At 39.5% G+C, this 8,257-nt stretch overlaps 1 non-coding gene across 1 annotated transcript; it reads left to right on the top strand.

Annotated features, from left to right (window-relative positions):
* The first annotated feature begins 2,958 nt into the window (after positions 1–2,958).
* LOC130942511 (small nucleolar RNA R71) lies at positions 2,959–3,062 on the top strand. Its single transcript, XR_009071078.1, has one exon. It is a non-coding gene; the product is annotated as a small nucleolar RNA R71 (small nucleolar RNA).
* The last annotated feature ends 5,195 nt before the right edge of the window (positions 3,063–8,257 follow it).

The raw sequence follows: 8,257 nt of genomic DNA on the forward strand, positions 1-8,257 counted from the left end.
CCATCAAGATTCTGACTTGTTGAATGGGGTTGGTCAGAACTTCCCAACCTCTTCTTTGAATCTCATGTCGGATCTCCGGATACTCATTTTTCTTGATCTTGAAAGGGACCTCAGGGATCACCTTTTTCTTGGCCACAACATCATAGAAGTAGTCTTGATGGACTTTGGAGATGAATCTCTCCATCTCTCATGACTCGGAGGTGGAAGCTTTTGTCTTCCCTTTCCCTTTTTTAGAGGTTTCTCTGGTCTTAGGTGCCATTAATGGTTATGGAAAAACAAAAAGCTATGCTTTGACCACACCAAACTTAAAATATTGCTCGCCCTCGAGCAAGAGAAGAAAGAATAGATGATGAAGAAGAAGATATGGAGGAGAGGGAGAGAAGGTTGTGTTTCAGCCAAGGAGGAGAAGAGAGGGTTGTGTTGTGTGAAACCGAAGAAGAATGGAGGGGTATTTATAGTGGAGGGAGAGGGGTTAAGGTTCGGCCATGTTGGGTGGGTTGGGTGGAAAAGTGACTTTGAATTTTGAAGGTAGGTGGGGTTTATGGGGAAGAGTGGAAGGATGTGAGTGGTGAAGAGTGGTAATTGGAAAGAGAGATTGAGGTGATTGGTGAAGGGTTTTTGGGGAAGAGTGTTTATGGAGAAGAGAGGATGAGTGTGAAGAAGAGGAGAGAGGGTGAGTTGAGGTAGGTGGGGATCTTGTGGGGTCCACAGATTCTGGGATGATCCTGTGGGGTCCACAGATCCTGAGGTGTCAAGGATTTACATCCCTGCACCAATTAGGCATATAAAACGCCTTTGCATACAATTCTGGCGTTTAAATGCTGAAGTGATGCTTATGTTGGGCGTTCAACGCCCAATTGTAGCATGTTTCTGACGTTGAATGCCAGTTCCATGCTTGTTTCTGGCGTTCAGCGCCAGCTCTCCTCAGGGCATATTCCTGGCATTCAAACGCCAGGATGATGCTTGTTTCTGGCGTTCAATGCCAGATCCATGCTCTGTTCTAATGTTGAACGCCAGCCAGATGCTCCTTACTGGCGTTTGAACGCCAGTAAGTCCTTCCTCCAGGGTGTGATTTTTCTTCTGCTGTTATTGATTCTGTTTTTAATTTTTGTATTTTTTTCGTGACTCCACATGATCATGAACCTAGTAAAACATTAAGGAACAATAAAAATAAAATAAAATTAGATAAATAAAAATTGGGTTGCCTCCCAATAAGCGCTTCTTTAATGTGAATAGCTTGACAGTAGGCTCTCATGGAGCCACACAGGTGATCAGGTCAATGTTGTAGACTCCCAACACCAAACTTAGAGTTTGGATGTGGGGAGTCAACACCAAACTTAGAGTTTGGCTGTGGCCACTCAATACCAAACTTAAGAGTTTAATTGTGGGGGCTTTGTTTGACTTTGTACTGAGAGAAGCTTTTCATGCTTCCTCTCCATTGTTAAAGAAGAGCACCCTTGGGTCTTAAACACAAGGTAGTCCCCATTCAATTGAAGGACTAATTCTCCTCTGTTAACATCTATCACAGCTCCTACTGTGGCTAGGAAAGGTCTTCCAAGGATGACGCATTCATCCTCCTCCTTCCTAGTGTCTAAGATTATGAAATCAGCAGGGATGTAAAGGCCTTCAACCTTTACTAACACGTTCTCTACCAATCCATAAGCTTGTCTTACTGACTTGTCTGCCAATTGTAATGAAAATATGGCAGGCTGTACCTCAATGATCCCTAGCTTCTCCATTACAGAGAGTGGCATAAGATTTATGCTTGACCCCAGGTCACACAGAGCCTTTTCAAAGGTCATGGTGCCTATGGTACAGGGTATTAAGAATTTGCCAGGATCTTGTCTCTTTTGAGGTAAGGTTTGCTGAACCCATGTATCTAGTTCACTAATGAGCAAGGGAGGTTCACCTTCCCAAGTCTCATTACCAAACAACTTGGCATTCAGCTTCATGATAGCTCCTAGATATTGAGCAACTTGCTCTCCAGTTACATCTTCATCCTCTTCAGAGGAAGAATAGTCTTCAGAGCTCATGAATGGTAGAAGGAGGTTTAATGGAATCTCTATGGTCTCTATATGAGCCTCAGATTCCTTTGGGTCCTCAATAGGGAACTCCTTCTTGCTTGAAAGACATCCCATGGGGTATTCCTCATTGGGATTCACGTCCTCTCCTTCCTCTCTAGGTTCGGCCATGTTGATTATATCAATGGCCTTGCACTCTCTTTTTGGATTCTCTTCAGTATTGCTTGGGAGAGTACTAGGAGGAATTTCAGTAATTTTCTTACTCAGTTGACCTACTTGTGCCTCCAAATTTCTGATGGAGGACCTTGTCTCACTCATGAAACTTAAAGTGGCCTTGGACAGATCAGTGACTATATTTGCTAAGTTAGAGGTATTTTGCTCAGAATTCTCTGTATGTTGCTGAGAAGATGATGGAAAAGGCTTGCTATTGCTGAGCATGTTTCTTCCACCATTATTAAAGCCTTGTTGAGGTTTTTGTTGATCCCTCCATGAGAAATTTGGATGATTTCTCCATGATGAATTATAGGTGTTTCCATACGGTTCACACATATAATTTACCTCTGCTATTACAAGGTTCTCAGGATCATAACCTTCTTCTTTAGAAGATGCCTCTTTAGTACTGTTGGATGCATTTTGCCATCCATTCAGACTTTGAGAAATCATGTTGACTTGATGAGTCAACATTTTGTTCTGAGCCAATATGGCATTCAGAGCATCAATTTCAAGAACTCCCTTCCTTTGAGGCGTCACATTATTCACTGAATTCCTCTCAGAAGTGTACATTAACTGGTTATTTGCAACCATGTCAATAAGTTCTTGAGCCTCTGCAGGCGTTTTCTTTAGGTGAATGGATCCACCTGCAGAATGGTCCAATGACATCTTAGAGAACTCAGATAGACCATAATAGAATATATCTATCATGGTCCATTCTGAAAACATGTCAGAAGGACACCTTTTGGTCATCTGCTTGTATCTTTCCCAAGCTTCATAGAGGGATTCACCATCTTTTTGTTTGAAGGTCTGAACATCCACTCTAAGCTTGCTCAGCTTTTGAGGAGGAAAGAACTTAGCCAAAAAGGTCGTGACCAGCTTATCCCAGGAGTCCAGGCTATCTTTAGGTTGAGAGTCTAACCATGCTCTAGCTCTGTCTTTTACAGCAAAAGGGAAAAGCATGAGCCTGTAGACTTCAGGATCTACTCCATTAGTCTTAACAGTCTCACAGATCTGCAAGAACTCAGTTAAAAACTGGTAAGGATCTTCTGATGGAAGTCCATGAAACTTGCAGTTTTGTTGTATTAGAGCAACTAGTTGAGGTTTCAGCTCAAAATTGTTTGCTCCAATGGCCGGAATTGAGATGCTTCTTCCATCAAACTTGGACGTAGGTGTAGTATAATCACCAAGCATCCTTCTTGCATTAATGTTGTTAGGTTCGGCTGCCATCTCCTTTTCTTATTCGAAAATTTCAGCAAGGTTGTCTCTGGATTGTTGTAGTTTAGCTTCTCTTAGTTTCCTCTTCAGAGTCCTTTTAGGTTCTGGATCAGCTTCAACAAGAATGCCTTTTTCCTTGTTCCTGCTCATATGAGAAAGAAGAGAACAGAAAAGGAAGATGAATCCTCTATGTCACAATAAAGAGGTTCCTTTATGTTAGTAGAAGAGGAAGGGAGTAAAGAAAGGAGAATCCAAACACAAGGGTGAGGATAGGGGCAGAGATTTGAGATGAAGAGAAGTGTTAGTAAATGAATAAATAAATAGAATAAGATGAGAGACAGAAGTTTTCGAAAATAATTTTGAAAAGGAGTTAATGATTTTCGAAAATTAAGATAAGAAATAAAATTAAAATTAAAATTTAAAATAATTAGTTAATTAAAAGAATTTTTTAAAAAGGAAGGAGAAATTTTCGAAAAATTAGAGAAGGAAAAGTAGTTAGGTGGTTTTGAAAAAGATAAGAAACAAAGAAAAAGTCAATTAGTTAGTTGAAAAAGATTTGAAAATCAAATTTGAAAAGATAAGAAGATAAGAAGTTAGAAAAGATATTTTAAAATCAAATTTTTGAAAAAGATAAAATTTTGAAAAAGATATGATAAAAAGATATGATTAAAAAGATATGGTTGGAAAAGATTTAATTTTTAAAATTAAAATTAATTACTTGACTAACAAGGAATTAAAAGATATGATTCTAGAATTTAAAGATTGAACCTTTCTTAACAAGAAAGTAACAAACTTCAAATTTTTGAATCAATCATATTAATTGTCAGCATAATTTTCAAAAATAAAGATAAAACTAAGAAAAGGATTTTTGAAAAATATTTTGAAGGATTTTCGTAAATTAATAAGAAAAATGAAAAAGATTCAATTTTTGAAAAAATTTTGAAAAGATAAGATTTTTAAAATTTGAAAATTTGACTTGACTTACAAGAAACAACTAATTTTAAAAATTTTTGACTAAGTCAATCCAAATTTTTGAAATTTTGAGAGAAAAAAGGAAAAGATATTTTTTTAATTTTGAATTTTTAATTATGAGAGAGAAAAACATAAAAAATGACTCACAACATGAAAATTATGAATCAAAACACATGATGCATGCAAGAACACTATGAATGTCAAGATGAACACCAAGAACACTTTGAAGATCGTGATGAACATCAAGAACATATTTTTGAAAAAATTTTTATGCAAAGAAAACATGCAAGACACCAAACTTAGAAATCTTTCATGTTTAGACACTATAAATGCAAAAATGCACATGAAAAACATCATACAACACAAAACAAGAAAACATCAAGATCAAACAAGAAGACATACCAGGAACAACTTGAAGATCATGAAGAACACTATGAATGCATGAATTTTTGAAAAATGCAAGAACAATATGAATATGCAATTGACACCAAACTAAAAAGTTGACTCAAGTTGAATGTTATCAAGGCCATGCAACATCCAGACACCCCAAATGACTGCATGAGTGTTGATATTATTGACTCTCTGGTAAGAGAGGTCAAGATGGCTGAGAGTCTCGAAACAGAGCTAGAGGACATCTTTAAAGATGTTCAGCCTGATCTGGAGGAATCAGAGAGAATAGTAGAACCTCTGAAAATCCCTCAGGAAGAGGAAAAACCTCCTAAACCCAAGCTCAAACCATTACCACCATACCTGAAATATGCATTTCTGGGAGAAGGTGATACCTTTCCTGTGATCATAAGCTCTACCTTAGAGCCACAGGAAGAGAAAGCATTAATTCAAGTGCTAAGGACACACAAGACAGCTCTTGGGTGGTCCATCAGTGATCTTAAGGGCATTAGCCCAGCTAGATGCATGCACAAGATCTTTCTGGAGGGTGACGCCAAGCCAGTGGTTCAACCACAAAGGCGGCTGAATCCAGCCATGAAGGAAGTGGTGCAGAAAGAGGTCACTAAGTTACTAGAGGCTGGGATTATTTATCCTATTTCTGATAGCCCCTGGGTGAGCCCTGTCCAAGTCGTCCCTAAGAAAGGTGGCATGACAGTGGTTCATAATGAAAAAAATGAACTGGTTCCTACAAGAACAGTTACTGGGTGGCGAATGTGTATTGATTACAGAAGGCTCAATACAGCTACCAGAAAGGATCATTTTCCTTTACCATTCATAGACTAGATGCTAGAAAGACTAGCAGGTCATGAATACTACTGCTTCCTGGATGGATATTCAGGTTATAATCAAATTACAGTAGATCCCCAGGATCAGGAAAAATGGCATTCACATGCCCATCTGGAGTATTTGCATACAGAAGGATGCCATTTGGCCTGTGCAATGCACCTGCAACCTTTCAGAGGTGCATGCTCTCAATTTTCTCTGATATGGTGGAAAAATTTCTGGAAGTCTTCATGGATGACTTTTCAGTATTTGGAGACTCATTCAGCTCCTGCCTTAACCATTTAGCACTTGTTCTAAAGAGATGCCAAGAGACTAACCTGGTTTTAAACTGGGAGAAGTGTCACTTTATGGTGACTGAAGGAATTGTCCTTGGGCACAAAATCTCGAACAAGGGGATAGAGGTGGATCAAGCTAAGGTAGAGGTAATTGAAAAATTACCACCACCTGCTAATGTTAAGGCAATCAGAAGCTTTCTGGGGCATGCAGAATTCTACAGGAGGTTTATAAAGGATTTTTCAAAAATCGCCAAACCTCTGAGCAACCTGCTAGCTGCTCACACGCCATTTATCTTTGATAAAGAGTGTTTGCAAGCATTTGAGACTCTGAAAGCTAAATTGGTTACAGCACCAATCATCTCTGCACCAGACTGGACATTACCATTTGAATTGATGTGTGATGCCAGTGACCATGCCATTGGTGCAGTGTTGGGACAAAGGCATGACAAGCTTCTGCACGTCATTTACTATGCCAGCCGTGTTTTAAATGACGCACAGAAGAATTACACAACCACAGAAAAATAGCTACTTGCAGTAGTTTACGCCATTGACAAGTTCAGATCCTATTTAGTAGGATCAAAAGTGATTGTGTATACGGATCATGCTGCTCTTAAATATCTACTCACAAAGCAGGATTCAAAACCCAGACTTATAAGATGGGTGTTGCTTCTGGTAGAGTTTGATATAGAAATAAGAGACAGAAAAGGGACAGAGAATCAAGTAGCAGATCACCTGTCCCGAATAGAACCAGTAGAAGGGGCGTCCCTCCCTCTCACTGAGATCTCTGAAACCTTTCCGGATGAGCAACTCTTTGCCATCCAGGAAGTGCCGTGGTTTGCAGACATTGCAAACTACAAGGCAGTGAGATTCATACCCAAAGAATACAGTAGACAGCAATCAAAGAAGCTGATCACAGATGCAAAGTATTATCTTTGGGATGAGCCGTATCTCTTTAAGAGATGTGCAGACGGAGTAATCCGTAGATGTGTGCCTAAAGAAGAAGCGCAGAAGATCCTTTGGCATTGCCATGGATCACAGTATGGAGGACATTTTGGAAGTGAGCGAACAGCCACAAGAGTCCTCCAAAGTGGCTTCTACTGGCCTACTCTCTATAAAGATTCCCGAGTGTTTGTGCTTAATTGTGACAGTTGCCAAAGATTTGGCAATCTACCTCACAGTTATGCCATGCCTCAACAAGGGATCTTGGAGATTGAGTTGTTTGATGTATGGGGCATTGACTTTATGGGACCTTTCCCACCATCATACTCAAACACTTATATTCTGGTGGCAGTTGATTATGTATCCAAATGGGTGGAGGCTATTGCAACACCTACTAATGACACTAAAACAGTGTTAAAATTCCTCCAGAAACACATCTTCAGCAGATTTGGTACCCCTAGAGTATTAATCAGTGATGGGGGTACTCATTTCTGCAATAAATAACTTTACTCTGCTTTGGTTCGTTATGGAGTTAGCCACAGGGTAGCTACTCCATATCACCCATAGACTAATGGGCAAGCTGAAGTCTCAAATAGAGAACTCAAAAGAATCCTGGAATGGACTGTAATTAACCGTAGAAGGGATTGGGCAAGGAGCTTGGATGATGCTCTGTGGGCATACAGAACAGCATTCAAGACCCCTATAGGGACCTCTCCATACCAGCTTGTGTATGGAAAGGCATGTCACTTGCCAGTGGAACTGGAACACAAGGCCTACTGGGCAACCAGATTCCTGAACCTTGATGCCAAGTTAGCTGGAGAAAAACGTTTACTCCAGCTAAATGAGCTAGAGGAATTTAGACTCAATGCTTTCGAGAATGCAAAAATTTACAAGGAGAAAGCAAAAAGATGGCATGATAAGAAATTGTCATCCAGAGTCTTTGAGCCGGGGCAGAAAGTTCTGCTATTTAATTCTAGGCTCAAATTATTCCCTGGGAAATTAAAATCCCGGTGGAGAGGTCCATATGTAATTACAAGTGTATCACCATATGGATACGTAGAGCTTCAGGATAATGACTCTAACAAAAAGTTCATTGTTAATGGACAGAGAATTAAACATTATCTTGAAAGTAACTTCGAGCAAGAATGCTCAAAACTGAGACTTAATTAGAACTCAGTGGTAGTCCAGCTAAAGACAATAAAGAAGCGCTTGCTGGGAGGCAACCCAGCCATTTACAAAGTCTATTTACTAATTAAATAAATTTCCTTTTTTTACAGGTATGTGTCCAAGTATCTTCAAAGGGTAAAAATAGCAATTGATTGAATTCACAGAGTTACAGGGAAATTTGGAAGCTCACTGGCGTGAAAAAGCCAGTAAGAAACATTTTGGGCG

The sequence above is a fragment of the Arachis stenosperma genome, chromosome 7 (assembly GCF_014773155.1).
Source record: "Arachis stenosperma cultivar V10309 chromosome 7, arast.V10309.gnm1.PFL2, whole genome shotgun sequence".
NCBI classification, from domain to species: domain Eukaryota; kingdom Viridiplantae; phylum Streptophyta; class Magnoliopsida; order Fabales; family Fabaceae; genus Arachis; species Arachis stenosperma.